We start from the raw sequence: 13,117 nt of genomic DNA on the forward strand, positions 1-13,117 counted from the left end.
GGTTTAGCCACAGCAACAGCAGCAGGAGTTTGGGCCTTGGCTTTCTCTTCTGCCTCCAGCAGAGCAACACACTGTGCCATTAGCGTCTTTTGCAACTGCTCGGAGAGATAGCTAATGTCTGCCTCCCGATTGTGTTTCTAGAAGTCATAGAAGCAGAGGAAGGTGGCTTCCTTATACTTCTTCAGAGTTTTAACTCTGTCCTCCTCGAGCTCGCGCACTCGTTCCTCAAGCTTCTTTACCTCATCCCTGCCGGCGGACAGATCGAGTGTGAGCTGTTTACACTCTTGGTGGGCAAGCCTGGGGTCAAAGTTCCTCTCTCGAGAGACCATTGCCCTAGCTCGGCGCCAGCTAGCAGTCAAGGACCAAAAACCCTGAAGAAAAAATGAGTTAAGAAAGGAAGTTTAGCATAAATGACAAAGCAGCAAAAGACGACTTACACTGGCTATCTCGTTCAACCCTCTGTTAATGATTTCGTTGATATCCATTGTGGCAGTATCAGTAATGGCGACCTGGGAGCGCTTATGCTTGGAGAGCCGATATAATCTCTCCCTGGCCATGCCAACTATGTGGCGGGGCAGGGAGCCTTCGGACAAGTGGTCTGTGGTCTCTTTGTCTACGGCCTTTGAGGAAGACCGAGGATCGGCAGGCGTGGGAGTTTGTTGCTCAGAGACAGGTGGATGTGTTAAGTCCTCTTTGGAGGGGGCGTCGGTGGGAGCATCTTCTGGTCGGGCCTTCTTCGAAGGGGTCTTGCTACTTTCACCACGAGTTCTTTTGCTGTCCTTCTTCGGGACAGAAGCTTTTGCAGCAGCTTGGTAGTGTGCAAAGAAGTCCCCGGAGTCCATGCCTGCACAAAGAATGACATTTCAAATGGTGAGATTAAAAGGTCGCAGAGAAATAGAAGTTAGAGTATAAGAGTTGCAAAAGTAAGGTACCCGAGCTGCACCTACTGGTCGTAACATTATCTACTGAACTACCTAGTTCCTGGAAGAAATCTGAATTTAAAGGAGGAGCATTCCTAAAGTTGCCATCCCCATCAAATAGGTGGATGGTAATTGGCAAGTTATTTAAAAACGAGAATGGTGTACCGTATACATCCGACGAGTCGTCAGACTGTTCAGCAGGCTTAGCAGCCTTTTGTTTCCCCTTGCCCTTGGGGACCGACGGTTCTGCTGCTCGGTGGGGAGCAGCAGGTTCCCTGATTGTAACCCAAGTTGGCCTCCTCCTAGGAGGAGGTGATTGAGGTTGCTACTCGGGACCCTGCTCATGTCCCACGCCAGCATGGACACCACCCGCCGCAGGTTCGCTGGTCGCAGGAGGGGAGCCCTTAAGGCCAGCCAACCTAAGGTTAGCCTTAGTGATCAAGTTTTTCACACTCTTAGCAGCATTGGACATGCTGGCTAAGAGTGCTGCCCTCAACTCCATTCCTGGAGTGGGGGTCGGGCGCAACCATGGACCTGGAGTACAGTGGAATAGTAGAGTATTATGACAAGGAAGATTTAAAGGGCAAGAACTACTGGTTTAAGGCTCGTTATTCCCCTTACCTCCTCGGGTGAATGCCAGGTTGTCCGCAGCAATGTCAGGTGTGAGAAAGTACTCCAGATGATACTTCCCCACGTTGGAGATATGGGTGGTCTCGGACAGGAAGGTGCGTTCGGTCTCCTGATGGAAAAAATGGAAGAACCCCGTACCGTCTTGGTTGGGGTTGGACTTGAGGTCAAATAGGTAATTGACCTCATGAGGGGAAGGGGCTGGCCATTTTTTGAGTTTGTAAAGGATATAGAGCGCGGTCAGCATCCTATATCCGTTCGGGGTAATCTGAAAAGGGGCCACCCCGAAGTAGTTAACCACCCCTTGGAAAAATGAATGTAGAGGCAAGGTGGTACCTGCCTCAATGTGGTATCTCGAGCAGGCGCTATAAGCCCCCCCTGGTAGGTTGGCTCACTGGTCGATGGAAGGTCTGACTAGTGTTATCCCCGTCAGATTGTACTTATTTAAATAGTTGGAGACCATGCAAATGGTCACCGTGCTCGGAGATACCACGTGCCACTCGACAGCCAGCTGGTTGGCATGACGAGGACGGGCACGTGCCTGAACTTCGGTCTCAGGAGGGAATTCTCCTCGACCACTGGTCGAGGGGTCATCAGCAGGAGGCTGACTTGGAGAAGAGTTGCGTCTTTTTCTGGCCTTGGTTTTTGTTCTGGCCATTTTCTGGGTAGGAGCTGGTGGAGGATTTGGGTTAGAACGTGAAAATGGAATTTCTGGAATCAACGTGGATGGATTCTCTTCGCCTTCGAGCAGTTGGGCTAAGAGTTCGTCTTCGATAGGTCTTTCTCCCCCCCAAGGGTCTTGCGTATGAACTGTAAACAGACAATGGAGGAGATAAGACATAATCCGCGAAGTAGTGTGAGGAAGCTGGGATAACGTTGCTCGTTCCTAAATAGCCAGCAACATCCTAATCCTACGCCAACTTCAACGTGGGTAAATAAAAAAAAAAGGGAAAGAAGAACGTTTTCTGAAAAGAACTTTTTTCAACTCCTAAAGGGCGGGAAAAAATTTCAGTTTTTTCGTCTAGCTTAAAGGTTGAATCTTTCGACAACCTAACGTCCCAAATCAGAAACTCTATCTATCAAAGTACTGATCTAACCCATACAAGGTATAAAGACGCACTTCTACAGAATATTAGGCGGTTTATACCAAAAACCCTAAAAACCCTATTCAAGAACGCAGACATATCAGAGCACAAAAATAACATGCATGGCGTAATACAGAGCTTAAAGGATGGAATCCTTACCTGAGAGAAGGAGGAGATTCGGAAGAAAATGAAAACTTGAGGCGGAAGACCTGCCGCACGACGTCAGACTGGTTTTCAAAGCTCTGAACACTGGCGCGAGTTCTTGAAGATTTTAGCAAAGTTGATGGGTAAAAATTTCTTGAAAGAGAAGAAAGGCCTACTTATAGAGATCGAAGGGATAGCCAAAAGTCTGTAATCATCACTTCCCACTTTCGAAACGTGGGGAAGTGGACAACCCGTCAGATTGCCTTTTTGGAAACTGAAAAGGCTTGATTAGACATAATTATGACACGGTTTTCGAAAATGCATGGGGACTCTGACAGACGTGGGAAGACGAATGGTTGTTCCCTTAAGTTTCTTTATTACTGGTCGCACTAAACAAACTTGGGGGGCAAATGTTATCCCAAAAATCAGAAGTGAATGACATGGCAGGAATTAATTGCACGTGGCTGACACCTGGCAAAACCTGTGTTCGACTATCGACCAAGAAGATATTCGGCATTATACGATCGGTCTCTCCACACGACCAGTCTGGTTGTATGCACGTATCACGCGGAGGAAATCTTAGGCAGTTATGATGGAATCCGAAATTCTCTCCCATGATTTCCTGAGTATCCGATTATTTAGGAAATAATATCTGTAACAAATCAATGTAAATCTTCCCTGAGCTTATAAATAGAAGAAGAGGGCTCAGGGAGGAGGATCCTTCTTTTTCTTTTCTGACTTCTAAATCGCTTGAGATTAGAGTTATCATATCAATCATATTGTATTGTTCTTCAGAGGTTGGTGAAACTCATTGAACCCTAGTTCTTTGATCACTCCTTTAAATCTCACATCAATAACAATCTAAGTGGACGTAGGTTATTCCCAGATCCTGGGGCCGAACCACTATAAAATATCGTGTTCTTATTCTTTTTGTCATTACGTTCTTTTCAACGCATTCATCCACGTCAAGCGTATTTTGACTCCGTGTCAGTTGCCCAAAATCAGGGTCAACAAACACGAAACATAAACAATAAAAACAACACAAAATGATAATAACCATATATGCTTAATACCCCCAAAATTAATTTAAATATTGTCCTCAATGTGTCAACATATAAATATAAATTAAAATTTACAAGATGTTAGAGTTTAGAATGGTCGTACCTCATCGTGGTGCAACATCAAGAGAGTAAAAGACAAAACAAATAAAAATTAAATCACACATAAAACAAACAAAACAAGTAAAACACAAGTTATCAAGATCAATAAGAATCAAAGAGCTTGGTAAACAGGTCCTCAAGGAGGATCTTATCCACTTCATTGGTTTTTAATTATAAAAATGGTTTTAATTATTGTCCATTAACTTTAAAAATATCACAATTGTTAGGATTTTCAATTTCGATAGCCCCATGTGGAAAAACGACTCGAACAATATAAGGACCAAACCACCTAGAGCGTAATTTTCTCGGGAATAAATGTAGACGAGAGTTGTATAAAATGACTTTTTGACCTGGAGAAAAATCTTTTTTCTCAAAATATTTTTGTCATGATAAATTTTCATACGATCCTTATTTTTTTTTTTGAATAGTCATATGCATCATTCCTAATTTCTTCTAATTCATTCAATTGAAGTTTTCTTTTCTCACCTGCCTTGTCTAGAGAAAAATTTAACTGCCTAATAGCCCAAAAGGCTCTATATTCTAACTCAACAGGTAAATGGCACGCCTTCCTATACACAAGTCTGTAGGGTGAAATGCCAATAGGCATTTTGTATGCGGTACGATACGCCCATAATGCATCAGTGAGTCTTAAGGACCAATCTTTCCTTGTTGGATTCACAGTTTTTTTCTAAAATGTGCTTAACTTCCCTATTAGACACTTCAACTTGACCACTTTTGTGGGTGATAAGGTGTTGAGACTTTATGTGTAATGCCTTATTGTTTCATCAAATGTTCAAATGGCTTATTACAAAAGTGTGTACCGTTATCACTGATGATCGGGGTGAACCAAAACGGGAGAATATATTTTCTTTCAAAAATCGAAGCACAACTTTGTGGTCATTAGTGTGGCATGCAATAGCTTCAACCCATTTAGATACATAATCAACTCCAACAAGAATATAAAGATATCAAAAGAGTTGGGGAATGGTCCCATAAAATCAATGCCCCAAACATCAAATATGTCAATAATAAGAATAGGATTTAAATGCATCATGTTTCTTTTAGTTAAACTTCCTAACTTTTGGCAACATTCACAAGCTTTACAATAAACATATGATCATGAAAGATAGTAGCCCAATAAAAACCACATTGTAAAACTTTAGCAGCTGCTTTCTTACCACTAAAATGTCCTCCACATGCATGATCGTGACAAAAGATATAATTTTAAATTTGTCACAATTTGGAATGCATCTTTTAATTATTTGATCAGGGCAGTATTTAAACAAGTAAGGATCATCCCAAATAAAATTTTTCACCTTAGAATAAAATTTAGATTTATCATGCTTAGACTAATGAGATGGTATTTCTTTAGTGACCAAATAATTAACAATATCAGCATACCAAGGCAAGGAAGAAACATGCATCAATTGTTCATCAGGAAAAGTTTCAGTGATATGAGTGGAGTAATGTATATTTTCAACAATTAGTCTAGATAAATGACCAGCAACAACATTTTCAGATCCCTTTTTATCATGTATTTCTAAGTTGAATTCTTGTAAAAGTAGGATCCATCGGATCAAACGAGACTTAGCATCTTTTTACGACAAGAGATATTTTAATGCAACATGATTAGAATAGACAATAATTTTAGACCCTAACAAATAAGATCTAAATTTCTCCAATGCAAAAACAACAACAAGCAATTCTTTCTCGGTTGTGGAATAATTTAATTGAGAATTATTTAAAGTTTTGCTAGCATAGTAAACTACATGAGGTATTTTTTCAAGTCTTTGTCCTAAGATATCTCTTATAGCATAAGCAGAAGCATCACACATTATTTCAAAAGGTACTTTCCAATCAGGGGGTCAAATAATGGGTGCAGTAGTCAACAAATTTTTCAATTTTTCAAAGGCATCATGGCAATTATTACCAAACGCAAAAGCATTTTTCTTTTCCAAGTAAATGGCATAAAGACCGAGAAATTTTTCTAAAGTCTTTTATAAATCTTCTATAGAAACCGACATGGCCTAGGAATGATCTAATTTCTTTCACAGTTTTAGGTGGGGGAATTTTTGAAATAAGATCAACTTTAGCTTTATCAACTTCTATTCCCTCAGATGAGATTACATGACCTAAAACAATTCCTTTTTTAACCATAAAATGACATCTTTCCTAGTTAAGCACAAAGTTTTTCTCTTTGCAACAAATTAAAACAAGTGAAAGATGGTGCAAACAGTCATCAAAGGAGGAACCGAACACAGAAAAATCATCCATAAACACTTCAAGGAATCTTTCAACCATGTCAGAAAAACTTGAAATCATACACCTTTGAAAAGTTGTAGGTGCATTGCATAATCCAAAATTCATGCGACGATAGGCAAAAGTCCCGAAAGGGCATGTAAGTGTAGTCTTTTCTTGATCTTCTGGGGCAATGGGGATTTGGTTATATCTCGAATACCCATCAAGAAAGCAATAATATACATGGCCAACTAAGCGTTCAAGCATTTGATCAATAAAAGGTAATGGAAAATGATCTTTTCTAGTAACATTATTTAGGTTTCTATAGTCTATGCACACTCTCCACCCCGTTTGTACTCTAGTAGGGATTAATTCATTTTTCTCGTTTTCAACAACTGTGATCCCAGACTTCTTAGGAACAATTTGAACTTGACTAACCCATTGACTATCAGAAATAGGGTAAATGATACATATGTCTAATACTTTTATGACCTCTTTTCTAACTACTTCTTTCATATTTGGATTTAGCCTTCTTGACATTCCTGAGAAGTTTTAGCATTTTCTTCTAGATGGATTCTATGCATACATATGGATGGGCTAATTCCTTTAGTGTCTCCAATGGTCCAACCTATGGCCTCTTTATGTTTTCTAAGGACATCTAACAATTTATTTTCTTGTTCTTTATCTAAAGCAGATGCTATGATAACAGGTAACGTTTCAGAATATCCTATAAAAGCATATTCTAAATTTTCTGACAAAGGTTTAAGGTCTAACTTTGGAGTCTCAGAAATTGATTGAACATGATCTAAGGGTAAAAAAGGTTCAACTTTGGTTTTATTTAAGGGTATAGACTCTAGCAAAGAATTTACATCATCTTTAGAGTCATCAATATGCAAGTTCTTACCAAAGTATTTTTCACGAAAGTCAAGTAAGTCATTTCCATCCTCTTCAAAAATACTATCTATCATGTTAACTTCATGCACTTCCTCACACTCAATAGATTTATCAACATTAAAAACATTCAATTCAACAGTCATATTTCCAAAAGATAATTTCAAAATACCATTACGACAATTAATGATTACATTAAATGTAGCTAAGAATGGTCTACCTAAAATGATAGGAATTTGAGCATGCACATTTTCCACAGGTTGAGTATCAAGTACAATGAAGTCAACAGGAAAATAAAATTTATCAACTTTTATCAAAACATCCTATATAATGCCTCTAGGAATTTTTACAAAACGATCGGCTAATTGAAGAGTTATAGAAGTAGGTTTTAGTTCACCATGACCAAGTTGCATATAAAGAGAATAAGGCAATAAATTCATACTAGCACCCAAATCACGTAAAACATTGTTAATAAAATAATCACCAATAATGTATGAAATTGTGCGACACCCAGGATCTTTATATTTAACAAGACTCTTATATTGAATAATGGAACTAGATTGTTCAGTTAAAAACACCTTTTTAGGAACATTAGTGTTTCTTTTAAGAGTACAAAGATCCTTTAAAAATTTAGAGTAGGCAGGAATTTGTTTAATGACATCTAAGAAAGGGATATTGATACTAACTTGTTTAAAAACTTCTAAGATGTCATTATATTGGCCGCCTTTTTTAATTGGAAGTAATCTTTGTGGGAATGGGGCTTTTGGAATGAAAGGATGGATTGGAGTTTCCTTGTTTGAAAAGTCATTGGCATTAGAACTAGAAGGCTGACTCTTTTCTTTTTCCTTTTCACCCTCGGGTATGTAATCGGGTTTGACAATTTTCTTTCCGGACCTAAGAGTTGAAATTGATTTGACTTCTCCATTATGACTAGACTTTCCTATCTCATATTGACCTTTTGGATTAGGGATAGGTTGACTAGGGAATGTTCCATTTTCTCCATCAGCTAAAGCAGTGGTGAGTTTTCCTACTTGTGTCTCGAGCTTGGTAATTGATTGACACTGATTTTGTAGGATTTGTTAAGTGGATTGCATAAATTTTTTTAAAGTATCTTCTAAGTAAGGTTTCTTTTGTTGAGGATATGGTTGATTTTGTGGGGCATGAGTTTGGTTTTGCGTGTTGTAATGGTGCCCTTGATTCATTTGAGGTTGGTTTTGTCTCAATGAAAAGTTTGAATGTTTCTCCAATTTTGATTGTAGGTGGATGAAAATGGGTTATCATTTGGTTTCCCATAAGCATGAAGAGCATTGGCCTCCTCAGAAAAGGCTTCTTGGTAGGAAGGACATGATTGGGCATTATGGCAAGGACTAGAACATATAGAACAAACATCTTTTCTTGGTTGTATTGGAGAATTTATAGTTTGGCTTATGGCCAAAGCTTCTACTTTTCTCACTAATTTGTCTAAGGATGTTCTTAAGTCTAATTCATCTTTTACTTCATACCTTCCTCCTCTTTTTGGTGAATTAGTTGACCTAGACCTAGGATCAAAATAATTCCATTGTTGTGAATTGATAGATAAATCTTCAAGGGTGTCCAAAGCCTCTTGACCTTGAAACTTTAAAAATTTTCCAGTATGCATAGATTGAATCATTTGACGATTAGAGGGAGTCAAACCATCATAAAAATATTTTACAAGTCTCCATTTTTCAAAACCATGATGAGGACATTTTAATAATAAATCTTTAAATCTTTCCCAACATTCATAAAACTCTTCATTATCTTTTTGAAATAACTCAGATATTTCTCTTCATAGACTGTTAGTTTTAGACATAGGAAAAAATTTCAGCAAGAATTTATTATAAAGTTGATCCCATTTAGTTATAGACTCCGTGGGAAGGGAATTTAACCAAACTTTTGATTTTTATTTTAATGAAAAAGGGAGCAATCTTAGTTTGACCGACTCATCAGAAAAGTTTTGAAATTTAAATGTTGAGCAAATTTCTAAGAAATCTTTGACATGCATGTAAGGATCCTCTCTATCTATCCCTTAAAAAGATGGCAACAATTGAATGATTGATGGTTTGAGCTCAAAATAGGTAGCAGAAATGGTTGGAAGAACAATACATGAAGGAGCATTAGATGAAATAGGTGCAAAATATTCAAGCAAAGTTTTTTCAGGCACAACATTTTCATCAACATGATTAGCAATTGGTTCCATGATGCTCAAATTTTTACTAACATTTTCAATTTCAAACAAATATAAACATCTTTTTACTAATCGATTTTTAGAGTTACGTTCCCAATGATGCATACAATTTTCACAAAGTAACGGAGATAATCTCAAACAAATAATTTTCTAATGTGGAAGATCAGTAAAAACCGCAACCACAGAGCATACTAATAATTTTTTTAGAGATTTCACAACAATATAATTTTTCTGGTTCAGTTGTTCCCAGGCCTATTTGATTCCACTTACTCGCACATTACAAAAAACTCCCTGTGGTTAGTTAGTAGAGGCAGATTGTGAATTTTGTTCAAATTTCCTTGAAGCAAAAATTGCTTATGGTGAAAGGACAAGATTTATGTTTTTTTTTTTCAAGTATTTTTCACAATTACACACTATTATGATAAAAGACAAAGAAAAATAAGGTGAAATTAAATAATACTATAAAAACTAGGCAAGAGTAGGGAGGCATAGCATGTCATCAACCATAACAAAAATAAGGTAAAAATTAGGAGGCACAAGTGCCATCAACTAAAACATAAGATAAAAGACTAGGAGGAAAAATTTCCATCAACTAGCTAGGAGGAAAAATTGCCATCAACTAGTAACTTGCAAAAAAATAAAAATAAAATAAAAATAACAACAAGATAAATAAAGAAAATTACAACAAAGGTTAGGAGGTACAAGTGCCGTCAACTAACAAAGAAATACAAGGAATAAAAACTATAACAAAATTACAACAAAATTAGGAGGCACAAGTGCCATCAATTATAAAAATTAAAAAGATAGATTGATAGGACAAAAAAAAAACAATAAATATAAATATATAAGTAATTTTTTTAAGGGTGGTATAATTGTCCCAAATTTTATTTTTATCTGTTTTTTTTAGTTTTATATAAATATATATATTTTTTATTTTTGTATATATTGTTTTTTTTAAGGCACAATAACTAGTAGAAGAATTCACTAACCTTGAGATAAATTTCGTTTCTTTTCTTGCAACTCCCCGACAACGGCGCCAAAAACTTGATGGACCCAAAACGTGTATGTTTTAAAAATTTATAACTCGCAAGCGCACGAATCGTATATGAAGTATAGTGGTCATGTAAGCTCGAGATTGAACCCAAATGAGTTGTCTAAAATAAAAAAGAAAACTATTTTAAAACAAAATTAATAAATTCTAACCAAGCTCCAAAGATTGATGAGATTAAATGTTATGAACATAAAATAGAATATTTAAAATAAAGCTATTTAAGAGAATGAAAATAAACCAATAATGATTTAAGAATAAGTGTTAAAAGGAAAGATTATAAGATACTAGAATGCACAAAATGTAAGTTTAATAACACTTATTAGTATATTGATTCCCAAGTTTTAGTGATAGTTAAAATAAGTCAAACTATCATTTTCCAAATAGATTTATAATTTTAAGCACAAACTATTTCTAAAAAGATAGGATTTTTCTTCACTTTTCAAAAAAGTATAATTTCAAAGTATTTAATGTGAATCAACCTAATGAAAAAAAAAATCAAATAACATTATTTTTAAGGAAAAACATAGTATTTTTGTTCTGAGCATTGGATGTGTACAATTTAATGACACATCTTACACAAAGAATATTATGTTTTTCAAAATGAAGAACAAAATGCAATATTATCTAACAATCCAAAATATGAGATATTAAAGATGAAAGACATATACGAAGAAGAAAAATCCATAAACTTTGTTGCATTGCAAGGGAAATCAACATACAACATAAATATTATCTAGTTATAAGTTGCTTCATCATGGTCTTAATAATCTTATGAAAAAGATTAGAAGCACATAACTAGAATAGAAATTACAAAATAAATAAAATACATACTTGTAAATGCTCTTGAAAAACACCCAAATGGAAGAGAGAATGGTAGAAAGAAGATGGTAACCAAAAATTAAGCACCCAAAAATGGTCTTGAAATTCCCTATTTATAGCCAAAATGAGAGCATTAAAATAATCAACTTAAATTAATTAAATTGATTAAATTAATTAAACAAAATATATATGGCATGTAGAGATAAATTATAGGGTATAATGATGATTTTTGTGCTGAAATGTGTGTAAAAATTGGGTAAAATTGGCATTTTAAGGACAAGGGGAAAAAATGGGCTCAAGAGGAGAGGAAGGTTGCTTGTTGGCTGCTGGTGGCAGGTGGGACGAGGTGGCTCAGGCCGCTGGGCTCGGTTGGGCTGTGGTTAGGCTGCTGGCAGTTGAGGAAGTGCAACTGCGTGATGGGCCTGGGAGCAGCAGTTGGCGTGGTGGGCCGTAGGGTTGGGCTGTTGGGAAGGAGGCTCGAGTGGGTTTGACTTGTGGGCAGGAGGCCCGAGTGGGCCTGGCGTGTGGGAAGGAGGCCCGAATGGGCCTAGCTGAGGGCTGGAGCTTGGGCCTCCTTTTGCTCTTTCTTTCCTCTCAAAATTGCCATTTTTCCTTCTTTTCTTTCTTGCTTTTTCAAGAGCAAAAAATGCAACAAATTATCTACAAATATAAACATAAATTAAATGAAAACTAAATATTTTCAATAATAAAATATACAACATAAGTTCCATGAAAATATTAATTAAAACTTAATTTACTTAAACATTTAAGCTCAAAATTGCATCTTTTTACTTCTAACTTAACAATATTAATTATAAATAATTAAACTACAACATATTATAATAAAATGTCTATAAAAACATATATAAATCTAAAATATTACAATAAGAGTAATAAATTAAAAATTACTTAAAAACTTAATAAGTTACTTAAAAACTCAAAGACTAAGCAACAATTATCATAAAAAAATGTGGTAAAATAACTCTAATTTGTAGAGTTATCAATGCGAGATGTGGTTAAGATGGTCGAATTCATTATCATAGATTGTCCGACTACCTACAATGCCATTTTAGGGCGACCAACCTTGATATTGTTCTAGGCCATATGGTGGGAACAACCTCGGTGTCTTCCCTTGGTCACATGTCAATGTGGTGGGAATTAGGCCTAATGTTATCATGCATACACTGAATTTGTACATAAGCATAACTGCCAAGCAACATATAGGAAGGTTGTTGGGAAAAGAAAGGGGAGAAGCTCTAGAGGAAGAAGTTGCTCGTCTCTCAAAGTGTGGATTCATCAAGGATGCAAAATATCCAATATGTATAGCCAATCTAGTTCTGGTACCAAAACCCAACGTAATGTGGAGGACCTGTATCGAATTCTCCTATCTCAACAAGGCTTGCCCAAAGGATTGTTTTCCTTTGCCAAGGATTGATCAACTTGTAGATGTTACGGCTGGTCACGAGCTCATTACTTTCATGGACGTGTATTCTGGATGTAACTAGATCGCGATGAACCATACAAACCAAGAACATACCAGCTTCTTGACTGGGCATAACATATAATGCTATAAAGTTATGCCATTCGGGCTGAAAAATGTTTGAGTTACGTACTAGAGATTGGTAAATAAGATGTTCTTGGACCAGATCGGAAAAAACATGGAGGTGTACGTTGATGACTTGCTCGTCAAGTCAAAGTCTGTTAGTAACCATGTGTTCGACATGTAAGAATGTTTTGCTGTACTAAGAAAGTACAACATGAAGCTGTATACCAAAAATGTGCCTTCGGGGTTTCATCGGGGAAGTTGTTAGACTTCATCGTTAATTCAAGGGGAATTGAAGCTAACACTGAAAAAATCAGATTGTTGTGTGATATGTCATCACCTAGGTCACAAAAAGAGGTCTAGAGTTTTACTGGAAAGAATGTTGCCATCAACCAGTTTGTGTCAAAGTGAACCAACAAATGCTCCCCTTCTA

The 13,117-nt window shown here is 36.6% G+C and overlaps 1 non-coding gene across 1 annotated transcript; it reads left to right on the forward strand.

Annotated features, from left to right (window-relative positions):
* The first annotated feature begins 8,774 nt into the window (after nt 1-8,774).
* LOC133813005 (small nucleolar RNA R71) lies at nt 8,775-8,881 on the forward strand. The gene has a single exon (XR_009884057.1). It is a non-coding gene; the product is annotated as a small nucleolar RNA R71 (small nucleolar RNA).
* The last annotated feature ends 4,236 nt before the right edge of the window (nt 8,882-13,117 follow it).

Source organism: Humulus lupulus, chromosome 1, assembly GCF_963169125.1.
Source record: "Humulus lupulus chromosome 1, drHumLupu1.1, whole genome shotgun sequence".
In the NCBI taxonomy this organism is placed as follows: domain Eukaryota; kingdom Viridiplantae; phylum Streptophyta; class Magnoliopsida; order Rosales; family Cannabaceae; genus Humulus; species Humulus lupulus.